This window comes from Protopterus annectens, chromosome 6.part0 (assembly GCF_019279795.1).
Source record: "Protopterus annectens isolate FY-2018-M chromosome 6.part0, PAN1.0, whole genome shotgun sequence".
Lineage (NCBI taxonomy): Eukaryota > Metazoa > Chordata > Ceratodontiformes > Protopteridae > Protopterus > Protopterus annectens.
Window position 1 is genome coordinate 325,693,552 of NC_056737.1, and position 15,078 is coordinate 325,708,629.

Genomic DNA, 15,078 nt, shown 5'->3' on the forward strand with positions numbered 1-15,078 from the left:
CATTTCAGGCTGGTCAATCAAGTGTCATTTGTATTATTTGTGACCTACTGTGGTTAAATATTAAACATTATTTTTGCTTCCCCTGTTAAAGAATGGTCTGAATTTTATTTTACCCTTTGATATCAGAAATGCCACTGTCACTTTTCCCAACATTATCTTTTATGAGGTCCAGTGAACAAAATTATTAACTCCCCCCTGGTACTTTTTCTTGTTTTCCACATCTTTAGTATTACTTTATGAATTTTTCTCTTTCCCCAGTGTTTCTTTTCCACTCACTTACTAATCATAAGATCTGGAGAGGTTTCTTCCTCATCTTTTTGACACTCACTTTGGTTTATTACAGTCATCAGAATCTCCAGAATCAGCGCTGATTCTAAATCCTGTCCTTTCTGTTTGTCCTATACATGCCTATGGGCCTCTGCAGATTCTCTCTCATAATTTGGGGACCGTTTTTTCTTTTTATTTATGTTCTCAGGGGTGGATTACTCAACCTGTTCCTCTTTCACTGTTGAGTTTCTATTCATATTTATTTTCAAGGACTTCATACAAGATTTTCAATACCCTCCATGTTTTTTATTGCTGTTATCAAAAACCTGCTATAGTTGAACTTTTTCTCTCTTTACTCCATCCTTTATTTTAATATTACTGATCTGCTTTTATGGGATTGTTTCTCTAGCATTTACATTAATATACTAAGTATGTACGTATCCCGACCATACTCTTCTTAACTTGGTTTGATGTCTATTATTACACTTTTTCAGACATCTTATAGCTTTGGGCAGTTATTTTCATAAGCCACTCCACATATATAATACCTCTGCACAGTTGTATAGTTTTGGAAATTTAGAAGTTAAAGTTAAATGCATGCAGTAGGACTAGAACCTTTGTTATAGGAAGTTTTTTATTTGCTCATCAGAACACAAGCAGTCTTCAAGTGACAAATATCTTGCACTATGCGGGCATTTGTTTAATCATGTGACTATGGATATAGTCCGCATACCTGTATCCTTTTAGGAATTAGTGAAGGATGATGGTGTTGTGCCTAACAAAAGCCTTACTTACATGCTACTCCATCTATGGGTCACAGTTACAAGCATCAGAATTCTGAATCCTGACTGTATTCAAAATTCAAGATTTTGAGGTGGTATTCAAATCCTGCATTGACATGGAGTGAGGGGGGAAGGCCTCCTTACCCACTGTGCAGATAACTATCCATTGGTCCTCTTTAACAAATACAAACAGTTCAAAAAAGAGGGCATTTTCACATTCAGTGACAGCTGTTGTAATAAAAGTATACCACCGTTACTGCTTCTTCACTACAAAGTGATTAAAACCAAACATGCCCCATTTAACTGGGTGATATGCTACTGATATTGTCTTACAGAATGCTATTGCTGGAACTCCTTTAACACTGCATATTTAAACCAAGTTTTAATAGTTAGAAACTTTTATTTATGTTTTCTAGAGAGACCCTAGGGTTTTATCTTATACTGTTTTTGAGCTGTCTCTACTCTTCTCTACTGGTGAGTTAGACATATGATTTGATGTGTCCATCACACATCCAGGAAAAGTATCACAGAGGTTTGCAATCCATGTTAAGATGTGGTACTAATTTCTAAATCTCAGAATTCTAGAACAAAAAATTCAGAGACTGCACTAACAGTTTTGAATGTAACATCTTAACAGTTTTAATAAAGAGCAAACACCCCATTGTTTCAAATATTTGGTTTTAGAATTTCATTAGTTGGAATTCTGAGATGAAGAAATGGGTATATCTCCTACAATAAAAAAAGACAAACAAACAAAAAAAAAAACACTGACTGTCCACACATCACACAATAACCAAGACCGGTATAAAAGGGACTGCAAGTATGAAAATGAAAATAGGTTTATTAACACTATTTGGTTTCTCTGGTTTAAATTACACCATTTCCATAATATCATGTATCTGAAGGCTCAACAAAGGAAATGATGTCATAATTGATGGTTGCTTTTATTGGACTTTTAGGTTAAAATGTGTTATTTAATGGTCAATTGTTGGCTTACACAGTATTCTAATGAAGTCTATTTGTGTTTATAGATGAAAGTACTTAAACTATGTTTTTTTAATAAAAGTAGTTTTATTTTCTACACTTGCGTCCATTTTTATATTGCTTTGTTTCTCAATAATGCTTCATATGAACTATTGGTGTGCAGAGTCAATATATATATATATATATATATATATATATATATATATATATATATATATATATATAGGTCCCCTTCAAAACATCTAATACCCATAACATCTAATTTCATAACATTGAGACCAGAACACCTAAAACCCAAAACATCTAAAACCCATAACATTGAATTTCATAACATCTAACGGTACAAATCACATGAAAATAACATCCCCTCCATGTATAATGACATATAATGACACCAAACTACCAAACACACCTTTTATTAAGTTTCTTGCAGGGGGGCTTGATACAGTGGGGCTAGAAAATTAACTTTTCCCCACTATAGTGTGATCTTGGAGTTGGTATATTTAATGTATGGGGGGTGGGGGTGGAGCACCCCACATGGGGGGTACAGGGGGCTTGCCCTCCCTGCAGAAACATAGTAAAAAGTGTGTTTGGTAGTTTGGTGTCGTTATATGTGGAGGGGATGTTATTTTCTTGTGATTTGCAGTTTCAGAAGCAGCCACTGTGTCACCAAATAAATATAAGTACTCTCAAAGGTTAAAAAATTCACAGTGAAAAGTTTAATTATATTTAATAATAAACAATAAAAGAACATCTATTTACAATAAACACCAGAGTTTCAATCATAGGAAATATTATAAATAACACAGATAGAAAGGTTCACACAGATACAGAAAACCAATACTTAACTAATCTTATTATATTTTCCTGACTGATCTAAAGAATTACTATTTCCTACTTACTTAATGAAGCAAGGCAAGATGAAGTAGATGAGTGGTCCTTCTTTGTCAGGTTTCAAAAAGAGACTGTTTTGAGACTTCTGTTTCATCTAGTATTAAAACATCATTTCAGTGCTGGATTACAGAATGATATCACATACGTCTGGGCATATGACTCTGGTTCCCACAATACCCCCTTTACTAGAAATTGGACAAGGATCTAGCACATATGTATTACAATACACACACATAGAGCTTTGCTAAGATGTGTTATAGCATCTGGAAGCTATAAAACCATTTCAAAACATCCACCCTTCCAGGGTAACAATTAGTTCACCCTAAGGACAATACAGTAGGATTCCTAGTCCTAGTTTTCACAGACATTTTTGTCTCTGGCTACAATCAGAACTGTAAGATACAATCTTTATAGCCTTAACCAGGTAATTTAATTTCAGACTATTTTTCAAAGTTATGGTCTGATGAAGGCTGAGTTTATACAGCCAAAAGCGCTTACCAACTGTTCGTGTATTCCAATAAACTTGAGGATGAATTTTACAACAATTTGTATTGCCGTTTTTTGCTATAGTGCTTCTGGATTTTTTATCAGTTTGTTTCTGTTCTTTGTGGATTTTTCAAAGTTAGCTGGATTGAGATTAACCTCTTCTCTTCCAGTATCCTCTACTACAAGATATTAATTTCAACAGTTATAATACACTCTGACATACAGGTGTATTTATTTTCTGTCCAGCAGGACCCACTGTTGGTACATTTTTAACCCAAGCAACTTTACAAAGACATTTTCAACACAAGCACCCATACAAATCAGTTTGATAAACAAATGGCATATAATTCTTTACAAAACTCCAGCTAGCTATGGTGGCATATGTTACATCCACTGCTCTACTGGGTCTATATCAGAACATCGAAGTTTTAAAATTTCGAATGTTCTAATATCTATCCGTTTTGAGCAAATGCTAAAAATAGCGAAGGTGCAGAACACCTAGGGAAAAAATTTGGTTGGCTGTTTCTGTGGCTTTGCTATTTTCAGCGCTGTGGTGGAAAGTTACAGGTCAGGTTCAGGTAAGTGTGCGATTGTGTGGTCGTTAAGGTTAGGGTGTGGGTTAGGAGAGTTAGGGTTAGGGCACGGGTTAGGTGAGTTAGGGTTAGGTCGTGGGTTAGGTGAATTAGGGTTAGGGTTAAGTGAGTTAGGGTTAGGGCGCGGGTTAGGTGAGTGTGCGATAGTGACGGACCTTAGGGCTAGGGTTTGGGTTAAGGTAAGTGGAGAGATAGTAGTGTATGTACAGTTTAGTGTAGGGTTAGTTGTAGGATTATGTGTATGTGTGTGGATTGATGTTTTTTAGGTGTGCTTGTGTTGTGTGTATGTGTTTCGGAATAGCAAATTTTTTCCCAAGGAAAAAATTTGCTATTCTGAATGTTCGATATTATGTGGTTTAGATATTTTAGGTTCGATGAAATAGCATAAGCTATTTTCATTTTTCGATAGCGTGATATAAACACGCTCTACTTCTCCTGCAATAGCCGGCAATACCTCATATCATCACACTGTACTTAACTGACAGATTGTTTTCTACTCTCTTTCTCTCTCTCTCTCTCTAATATTCTTCCATCCATATTAGACATTCTGGACTTTTACTCACAATGCTGTCTAGTTAGGGTATGAACTGTCAGGGTGAGGGTGGGGTGGAAGAGAAGGAGGCCTCTTCTCTTCATTTTTTTAGGATTCTTTTTCATTACATGCAAATTGGATCTGACAAGGAAATACAAAGAAAGTTTCATAGATGTTTTATTTGTAGGTGGGTTAAACAGAAAGAAGACAGACTATCAGTAGTCCTATGACTAGCTAAAAAAACATCACACTGAATGCAAACTTTATGGCACAGTTTGATAGCCTTGCTATCTCTCATTAACAGTATGCTTTAGACTTGATAAGTGGGATGAAGAAGGTGAATAACTGGTTGCTAAAACAACATGGCTACGTGAAAAATAGTTTAATGATGATAGCCAAGAGAGAGTGAAAATATAGTATTTTAGCCATATTCTGTTACTTAATGGGAAAGGAGGCACAAGGTGGAATATCTCAGGAAAGTCAGGAGCTATGGAATGATGCTATGGTGGCATAAGTCCTGCTATGAGCACTTGTGATTTGCTACAATAGACATCTCAAATATTTCATATTTAGAACTATGGTTTACTTATAAAAAAATGTTATACAAAATTAAATCAGGTATTTCCCTTACAGGTTACAGGTTTTTGTCACAGTTGCGTATTTGACTTACTGAATTATATTGATTTGGACAACTTGCAGCTACCCCATTCCCCATGGAATATCTGAGTCGTGCAGGGACAGGTTACTAACACAGTATGCTACTGGACTTGAAAATGTGTGATACTGAATACATCTGCAGTATCATGAATCTCTGTCAGCTCAGTTGTCAGGTTGCTATCGTAAATACGTAGGTACAAGGAAAACAGGCTGCTGCACAGCATTGCCATGTGAACATTTAGCACTCCTGCTGAATTAAAGAGGTATATTTTCTGTCACTGCGCCTACCTTGTATTTTAACAGGTTCATTTAGAAATCACTTTTTTAATTTTTTTTACATTTTTTTCTCAATGGAATCAAAGACAGAGAGAGAGAGAAAAACATAAAATCAGAGACAAACTACACCAAACTTTGCAGGTTACTTGTATCTTTCACCTTATTATATAATATCAAACTATATGAAACATTACAAAATGAAACTGCTGCCAGACCAGAGTATATTTAAATGTATATTATTATACATAAACTATACTGATTAAGGAGTGAAAATGACATTGCTATTGTAAAAATTCACAGAGTGGTGGTCAGGTCAAATGGAAGACATACATGAAAATTAGTGTCCCATTGCATTAAATAAAAACAGTCCATATCTTCTGAATCAATAAAATGGCTCTTGGATTGAGTTATACATTTATTGTAGTTATCAATAATAATAGCCAGTAAAATTAATCAATATGTTGTAGTCATAATCAATGGTTATTATTGACCTTTGCCACTGTAAAATACACATTATAAACAGCACAGTAAAATTAAAAATAACTAGCAATAGATTAACTGTATGCATAATAGGCTTTGTGGAAGGGAACAAAAAGTCACACTAGTAAGGAAAGTTTCAAAGTAATCATAAATCATAGTGATTAGTTTGAGGGATCCCTCCTTGAGCCATTCTAGTTCAGAATCAAGGAATCACCTCTAGGTAACACTACATGCTGATGACTATAACACAGGATTTGTGATTTAACAATAGTGAAAGCTGAGAGAATACTCAATGGACTTAAAATTAGTGGTTCTCTGTAAACAATCCGGATTTCAATATGAAGAAGTGTGTGTGTGTGTGTGTGTGTGTGTGTGTGTGTGTGTGTGTGTGTGTGTGTGTGTGTGTGTGTGTTTGTATACGTGCGCACAACCTGTCGATCAGCAGCCAAATGTAAAAAACATAAAAATGAACAAGTCTAGCTTTTTGCAGGGGAGTGAGCAAGCCCGTGCCCCCAATAACCCCTGTCCCCTGCTACTTATATATACCAACTCCGAGACTGCTCTACAGTGGGGAAATGGCAAATTCCCCAATCCCTACTGTACTGCAATCATGCACAAAACAAATGCCAGGATATATGATCAGCTATGCCCACAGTTTTCTAGGTTTGACAAGCTCCCATTTGACAACCTGTCATATACCCATAAATTTATATGTATTTGTGTGTGTGTGTGTGTGTGTGTGTGTGTGTGTGTGTGTGTGTGTGTGTGTGTGTGTGTGTGTGTACATATATATATATATATATATATATATATATATAAAATTATACCATTCAGCAGTACATGTACATGAGTATATGAAATTATGAATCAAATTTCAAAAGTATGTTTCTTTCCCTCTCTCTCTCTGTGGTATAAAGAGATACAACCCTGTAAGACTCAAATGACCTAAGTTCAGTCAGTAGTTCTGGTGCCAGATGAATGAGCTAGGGAGAGAGAGGAATAAACTGGCTAAGACTGCTTGCTTCTTCCATGTGGGAGGTTGAAAAGTGCATTGTGTGGTGTGTCTCTCACTAACATATCCATGATGTAGATTGGAGACCCAGTAGAAGCAGCTTCTCGACTGGGAGTAGAGTGTTACCCAAAGGCTACATCACTCACACAAGTAAATAACAACCCCAAGCTGCACCCATCACAACTAGACCCTTGAAAGCTTACATAACATGGGGAGTTGCTTGGGTGCATTAGAAAATCACCTGATGGCTGATTAGAGAATAGCTGCTTTATAATTGTTACTCACTTGGTTAGGAAATAAATGAACAGAGATGAAATGGAAAATAAAGTACTCTGGTTATGAAAACTGGTTAAATATATTTCAGTATTCCTAATCTCTATATCTAACAATAACTTATATCTACTCTTCAGTACATTACCTGACCCATTTTTTTCTGAGTCTCAAATTGTAAGCTACAAACCCCATTCAGTAATCAAAAAGTCTAGTAAACTGTTTTTAAAACAAGATACAATACTAACAAAAAGACAGGCCTTTGACTTAGCATCTACAGAAGACTAAAATCTATGCTAGCTCCACCCATAAGATAACACCTTAGTTTAAATTACTACTTCTTTGCAACCTGATACTTTTTTTAGTGGGGGGAGGCATTTTTGAACCAATGCTTGCTGACCATCATGCCTCTCCTTGATCAGACATACACTGATGGGGGGCATCATCCAGGCAGTCATGAGGGTGCTTTGTGCTACTGCCACCATCCTGGCAAGGAGAGATTTTCTATTTTTATGGTAAAACCCCACCTTCTGGTAGTGATGTGAACACTTGGGTCACTGCAAGTGTGCTTATGCCTCCTAGTGTATGCAGGCTATCCCACATGCACCAACAGGAGTGCAGTCACTGGTTGAGGTGCCATGTCCACATCTTCCTCGCATCAGCTCCCTCTGTCATGACTGGCCTTCATTCTTTAGCTGAGGCCCTGTCATCAGTAGTGGCATGAGTCATGCAGGCACCACTGTCCCTCCCCCCCCTTGACGGGCATCCCCATTCTCTCTGCCTGCGCTGTCAAGCAGCTAAGCTGTCAGTCACTTGGGCAGTAGTCAGAACATTATTCTTCTGTGCTACCGGTGCAGTTTATTCAAATTCATACTTGCTGCATTTCATGTCTGCTTGACTGCTATACCAAGACCCATGTTATATATGGATCTGTGTTTTGGATGAGGTTTTTTCAACTTCACATGTGATGACACTTGGGCTGTTAGCTTCCACTATGAATTGTTCAGTTTCAAATTAATAATGACCCAACCGAACAAAACTAACCAAGGTACAAGCAGTAGCATGTGATCTCCTGGTTTAAATTCTCTTAGTCAGGCATTCTTATTACAAAATTGTTATGCATTTCCTGGCTCTCTGCATTTGCTCCCTTACTATGGGCATCAGCTTTATCTACACTGCAAATCAACACAGTGTTCTATAAAACGTTTAAACTGTGTCTTTTCATTTTCCTAAGTTTCCTCAGCAATGTCAAGCAGTCCTCTCAGATGCTTTCCATACAGAAGTTCAAATAAGGGTTATGTTGTTAAACATTAGAAGCTTAAACCAAAAACTGCACACCCTGGAAGCACTTCGATCACTGGAGGATGTAGGTGTCTGTGCAGTCACACAAACCTGTTTCAAGGCTTCAGGGATTACCCCGGCCTTGCAAGGCTACAATGATATGTGAGAACCAAAGGAGGCAGCGTTTCTATCTATATTAGAGATAAATTCACCTCCGACTAGTAAGACTGAACAACTCCATGGAGTTACTCCATGTTCAGATCACTGTGGGTAAGACCCCCGTTCAAGTCATAGCTAGTTATAGATGCCTCTCCATGGATCATGAAGATCACGAGGCCTATTTGACCAAACTGGAATCAATCCACATATTGTCAAACACTTTCATCATTGGGGATTTCAATTATCACACCATTAACTGGGAAACGTACTCTAGCCCTAACTCACTAGCGAAAAAGTTCCTTGACTTTGTTAACTCAAATGTCCTGGAACAAATTGTTCAAACCCCAAAAAGAGGACCAAACATACTAGAGCTGGTCCTCACTAACATGACAAACAGATGCACCAACGCAACTGTTGGACCCTCATTAGTTAAATCTGACCACAAATCCATTGCCTTCGAAATGGCACTAACACCAGAACTCACAAAAGGCAAAGTCAGACTAAAAAACTTCACTAAAGCAAACTATACCCTCCTAGGGGAAAGTATAAATGCATTCCAAGCCCCATTCAAAGCTGGAAGTAGTAACTATAGCAAAGCTTACACTAAAGCCCTGTACAATCACTTGTATAAGTATATAGACTTGGCTGTTCCAGAGAGAATAAAAACCAGAGCCCGAAGTAAAAAAAGCCACCCTGGTGGACATCCAGCATCCAACAAACTTTACAACAAATGCAAGAAGTTGCTGTTTAAGAAAATGAAGATGAGGCCCCAACAATAGAAAAGCACCTTCCTCAGCTTCAACAGGCAAATAAGACAACATGTCAAATTCCCTAAGGGTAACTTTCAGAAAAACTTAGCAATCACAGCCAAGAATAATCATAAGGCCTTTTACAGCTACATATGTGACTTAAAAGGTAGGACCCAAGCACGTGCCGAACTAGTGACTGACAGTATCACACATACACACTGATCCAGCAGAGATAGCAAACCTGCTAGCAGACAGATTTGGCAAAAAGTGCACTCTCTTATCCACTCCAAATGTATCACAAACCTTGCCCCAACTTCCCCCCTGCCCTACATATCCAAAGAGCAGGTCATTAAAACCTTGTCTAAGGCAGAAAACACGGCCTCTATGGGACCAAACAGCATCCCAGGCTGTCTTTTAAACAAACTAAAACATGAACTAGCATCACCATTAAGTACCCTATTCAATCACAGCCTAACCACTAGCTTTGTTCCTGCATTATGGAGAACAGCAACAGTTATTCCTCTCCACAAAGGTGGCTTAGCAACAAACCCAGGGAATTATAGACCCATAAGTCTGACCAGCCTCATCTGTAAAGCCAAGGAACACATCATCGTAGAACTCATAAACAAAGAGTTTGGTGACCTCCAAACCTTGGATCCGACCAAATCCAGCTTTGTCAAGGGGAGATCCTGCCTGTTAAATCCAGTGGATTTCTTCAAAAATATGACCTGGGCCACTGATGAGGGCAAATCTGTGCACACAACATGCTTAGACTTGGCAAAGGCATTTGACACAATCCCACACTCAGGCATTACTGATACACTTAGCAAACTGAATGTAAATCCCTTTGTTGTAAGATGGGTTGCCAACTGGCTCACAAACCAGTCACACACTATCAAAGTGGGTGATTCCACATCAACAAGCAGACCTGTCACCAGTGGGGTGTCACCTACTGTTTGGTATATACTTCTTAGAAGTTCAGGCCAAAACTAAGGGGCTGTGGCTGACCAAGTCTGTGGACGACTGCAAATTGGGTGCAATTACTGAATCCCCAAATGATGTCAATATACTTCAGAAGGGTCTCACACAGACCAACAACTGGTATCTTCGTAACAATCTCAAAATTAATGCAAAGAAATGCATCATCATTTCCTTCATTAAAAACAATGTCCCTTCACACAATCAAATTAACAACAATAGCCTATGTGCCTATGAAGTGGTAAGAGATCTGGGATCACAACTGGACTGCAACCTTAACTTTGACCATCATGTGTCTACTGTACTAAGGATGGCTTTCTATGCAGCACACTTGATTAGCAAAGGCAACACCTCTAGAGCAAAGGAGGTTATAACCCCTCTATACTCATCACTAATCAAAACCATAATTGAGTATAACACCCATTTTGTCATGTACCATAAAAAGCACCTGCAGCAACTGGGGAGTTCTCAGAGGTTTATAACTAAGATCAAGGGACTCCAGCATGTGCCTTGCACAGACGACTAAAGTCCCTGTCACTATACTCAGTATCATATAAACTTCTTAGTGGAGACCTATACCTGCTTTACAGAGCAATCTCTGACCCAAACCTAATGAATTTGCTGCACATCCATAAATCAAACGGGACTAGAGCTACCTGTTACAGGGACCTAAATATGTCTTACGACTTGAATAGGACATGCTGGAGGGACATATTTGTCTCCCAGTGACTGCTGCTTCTTTGGAATAGGCTGGTAATTCATGTGAAGCACAGCACCTCTATGACACTGTTCAAAAGGATCCTGGATGAGTGGATGGGGCACAATACATTCTTACCAGGGATAGCACCCACAACCCTCATGGACATGGGCAGTCATTAATAAATACAATCCTGGATATTGACTACAGTATCTATGGTAAAACATTGGGATGAAATGGCTAGGCTTGAAATTACCTCTGGGTTGATAGCCTAGTAGCCTCCAATGATCCTATGAGCCCAGTTAAACCTGTGGCAAATCTCTGTTTGCAAACAGTAAATAGGGTCACAACTGGTTTCATTTTTTATCATCTGGATAACCAACATTCCTCAGCATAGATTTCAGTGTTTTATTAAACCTCTCCACTAGTCAATGAGTCTACAGATGGTAGACTGATGTCTTGAACTGTCTGAACTTAAAGAACTGAAATAACAGACGCAATATCCTTGACATAAAGGAAGAATCTCTGTCAGTAAGTATTGACTTAGGGATACTCATTCTGGAGAATGATACCAGTTCCCTGACAACAGCCTTAGCATTAGCTTTGCATAATAGCATTGTGAGGTTCCTACTCTAGGCCAGTAATCAAGTTGCCTGAATCTTCACCATTGACACTGGACAGGGACATTCACTTGGAATAGAAATGGATACACTCAGTATTTTCAGATGCAGACCTCTCTGTATCAAGCACAATTTCCCTTAAGAGCACACAGGGGACACAGTCAGCCCAGGGTCTGGATTTCTCTGTCTCCTTCCAGGTCCCCAGTAAGATTCCCCACTGGCACAGCGTCAGAGTTAGGTTCTCAGCTGAGTGCCAAAGCCAAGTCCTCCACCACTCTCAGTGAAACCAGTGCTTCGTGTGCCTCTAAGTAGCTGACACACACACACTTTGAGATTTGACTTACACACACACACACACACACACACACACACACACACACACACACACACACACACACCTGAAAAGGCTGGTAAAGGTTTACTAGCTATGCCCCCTTCTGCCCAGACTGTAAGATAGTTATCACTGCCACCAGGCACTACAAAGCCAGCTATCTATGGCTCTTGCAAGGGTACCCAATTATCTTCTTCTTCTTCTTTTGGCTTTTCCCGGTTAGGGGTCGCCACAGCTGATCACCTATCCACTCATGATTGGCAGTGGAGTTTTACAGTGTCAAGTTCACAGCCCCATGTCCCAACCTTCCACAGAAGGTACACACACATGCACTCACACCTTGGGCCATGGTAATGTTGACCAAACAGCCAGGCTTTCAGGAGTGGCCAGAGTTATCACCAAATAAATATGTGTAAATACTCTCAAAACTTAAATATTTTTCTAAAAAGACTGGCCACAATGAAAAGTTTAAATATATTTAATAATAAATAATAAAAGAACATGAAAATGCTAAATATCTATTTACAGTAAACAACAGAGTTTCAGTCACAGGAAGTGTTAAAAATAACACCAATGGAAAGTTTCACACAGTTATAGAAAAACAGTATTTAGCTAGTTGGACTATCTATTCCTGATTGACTAAACAAATTACTATTTCTACTTACTGAATAGAGCAAGGCAAGATGGGTGAGTGGCACTTGTTGTCATATCCATGACAGAATACAGAATGTTGCTGAGACTTCAGTCTCCTCTAATATTAAAACATTATTTCTGTACAGAATGGCATCACATACATCTGAAAACCAAAGCGTGCTGCCAAAGGATAAAAAAAAAACTACAACAACAAAATCCACAGGTGATGTGACCAATAAGGCTCAAAGTCCCAAAAGTAAAAACAGGTTTATTCAACACAACTGTTAAAAAGTTGGTTAAGTGCTTTCGTCAAACTGACTTCAACAGAACCATGAGTTAAAAATGACTAAATATTTAAATATCTAAAATACAGAGGTTACATGATGACATAAAAATGGTTTTAAAGGGGTACTACCCCATTTTATACACATAGCTTTTCTCTTGAGGGCTGGCATAATAGAGGTACTGTCATTTATCCCTGGCTCAGATGTTGCATTTAATCTCAATTGCAATCTGAGCTCACTCTCCTCAATTTTATTTTTCCAGAGACCTCCCTTTACATCTTTCGTAATTCTTTCTAAAATACCAATTTTAAAATTAAAATTATTTCCTTGACAAGTTCCATTATTATGTCTGAACAATGCACTGTTATCACAATTCTTAACTGCATAGAGATGCTCATAAATACATTTCCATAAACGTCTAGTTGTTTTCCCTCACATAAAAATAGTTACATGTTTCACACACAGCTATATATGCAATACCAAGTGTGCCACAATTCGCAGAACTCATAAAAAATCTTCTTGGAGGGTCTCCTACAATGATACTACTGTTCAAGTTGATATATTTACAGTAGTTACACATACCACACTTTTTAGTTCCCCCCATAAAGTTATTAAAGTCAACATACTTTTTACTCGGATGTTCTAATAGATTTTTTAAATTATTGCCTGTTTTGAAGACGAATCTTGGTCTTTCCCCTAGTAGTTCAAAAATTTCTGCATTACCTCTGAAAATGGTCCAGTTTTTTGTTAGAATCTCTTTCAAAATATCACTTTTACTATCAAATTTCATAAATATAGAATGGGGGAATTTTTCATGAGCATCATTCATGTGCACCACTATCACTTCACTAGAACTCAATAGGGGAACATATTTCAAATCCCACTCATGTAAAATATTCTCTCCCATTTCTAAAATAAATTTCTCTAGGTATCCCCTCTCTGAGAACATACTGAGTAAATTACCAAGTTCAAGTTTGAATGTGCTTAAATTAGAGCACATTCTGGCAGCTCTTACCATTTGGCCTTTTACAATATTTCTTTTAATGTGGGGGGATGTTGAGAAGGTTGGTTTCCTGTACACTTTAGAACCAAACATACCTTCTGTCTTAATTTTGAAGATGGTTACATCTAAATAATCAACCAATTCCTCCTAATGTGTATGTGTAAACTTAAGAAATGAATTCACATTGTTAATATAATGGACAAAATCATCCCTTTTTCTATCTTTCTTTTTCCATAAAATAAAGATGTCATCCAAAAATCTAAGATAGTCGTACCAACAATGGTCATATCCTTTTGAAAAAATGTATCTCTTCTCCCATGCATACATGGCAAGGTTCACATAGGTAGGTGCGCAGTTAGCACCCCTTTCACTTGTTTAAAAAATTCATCCCCAAAAACCATATAATTATACTTTAAAATAATCTCCATACTTTCTATAATAAAATTGGATAAACTGGGTTTAAGGGTGATAAGTTCTACCAATGCCTCCCTAAACAATTTCAGTCCTTCGTCATGTGTTATTGATGAAAAAAGGTCAACAACATCTCTTGTTGAAAAACACACACCATCATTATAAAACTCCTGCTTGATTTTAGTCAGAAAGTCCCATGAGTCTTTTAACACATAATCCACAGGTTTTAAATGTTGTTGTATTAACTTATCAATAAACACTGCTAAGGGGTGGGTAATGCTGTTCTTAGCTGTCACTATCACCCCATAGGGGGTTATATATATTTTTGTGGGTTTTCAGTATACCAAATACCAAAACAATAGTCGGGTGGTCATTTAAAAGGTAACCATAGGTCACTTCATTAATTACTTCTTGATATAAAGAATCTTCCAGGTAAAGTTGGACTTTCCTTTGTGCTATTGAAACTTCATTCAAGGAAATTGTTTCATACCTCTCAGTGTTGTACAAGACTTTACACATATAATGTTCATAATCCACCTCATTCACAATCATCATCCCTCCCCCTTTATCTGGCTTCATAACCCGAATCTCATCATTCTGTCTCAGTTCACATAGGAGAACTGCCTCTTCCCTACTAATGTTATAAAATTGTTTATTAGAGTATTGGAATTGTTGGTAAATATCATTAGTACAAAATTT

At 37.7% G+C, this 15,078-nt stretch overlaps 1 protein-coding gene across 1 annotated transcript in view; it reads right to left on the reverse strand.

Moving 5' to 3' along the window:
- The window catches only part of HEATR4 (HEAT repeat containing 4), a 390,162-nt gene that overhangs the window by 260,851 nt on the left and 114,233 nt on the right, over positions 1 to 15,078 (reverse strand). The window lies entirely within an intron of this gene.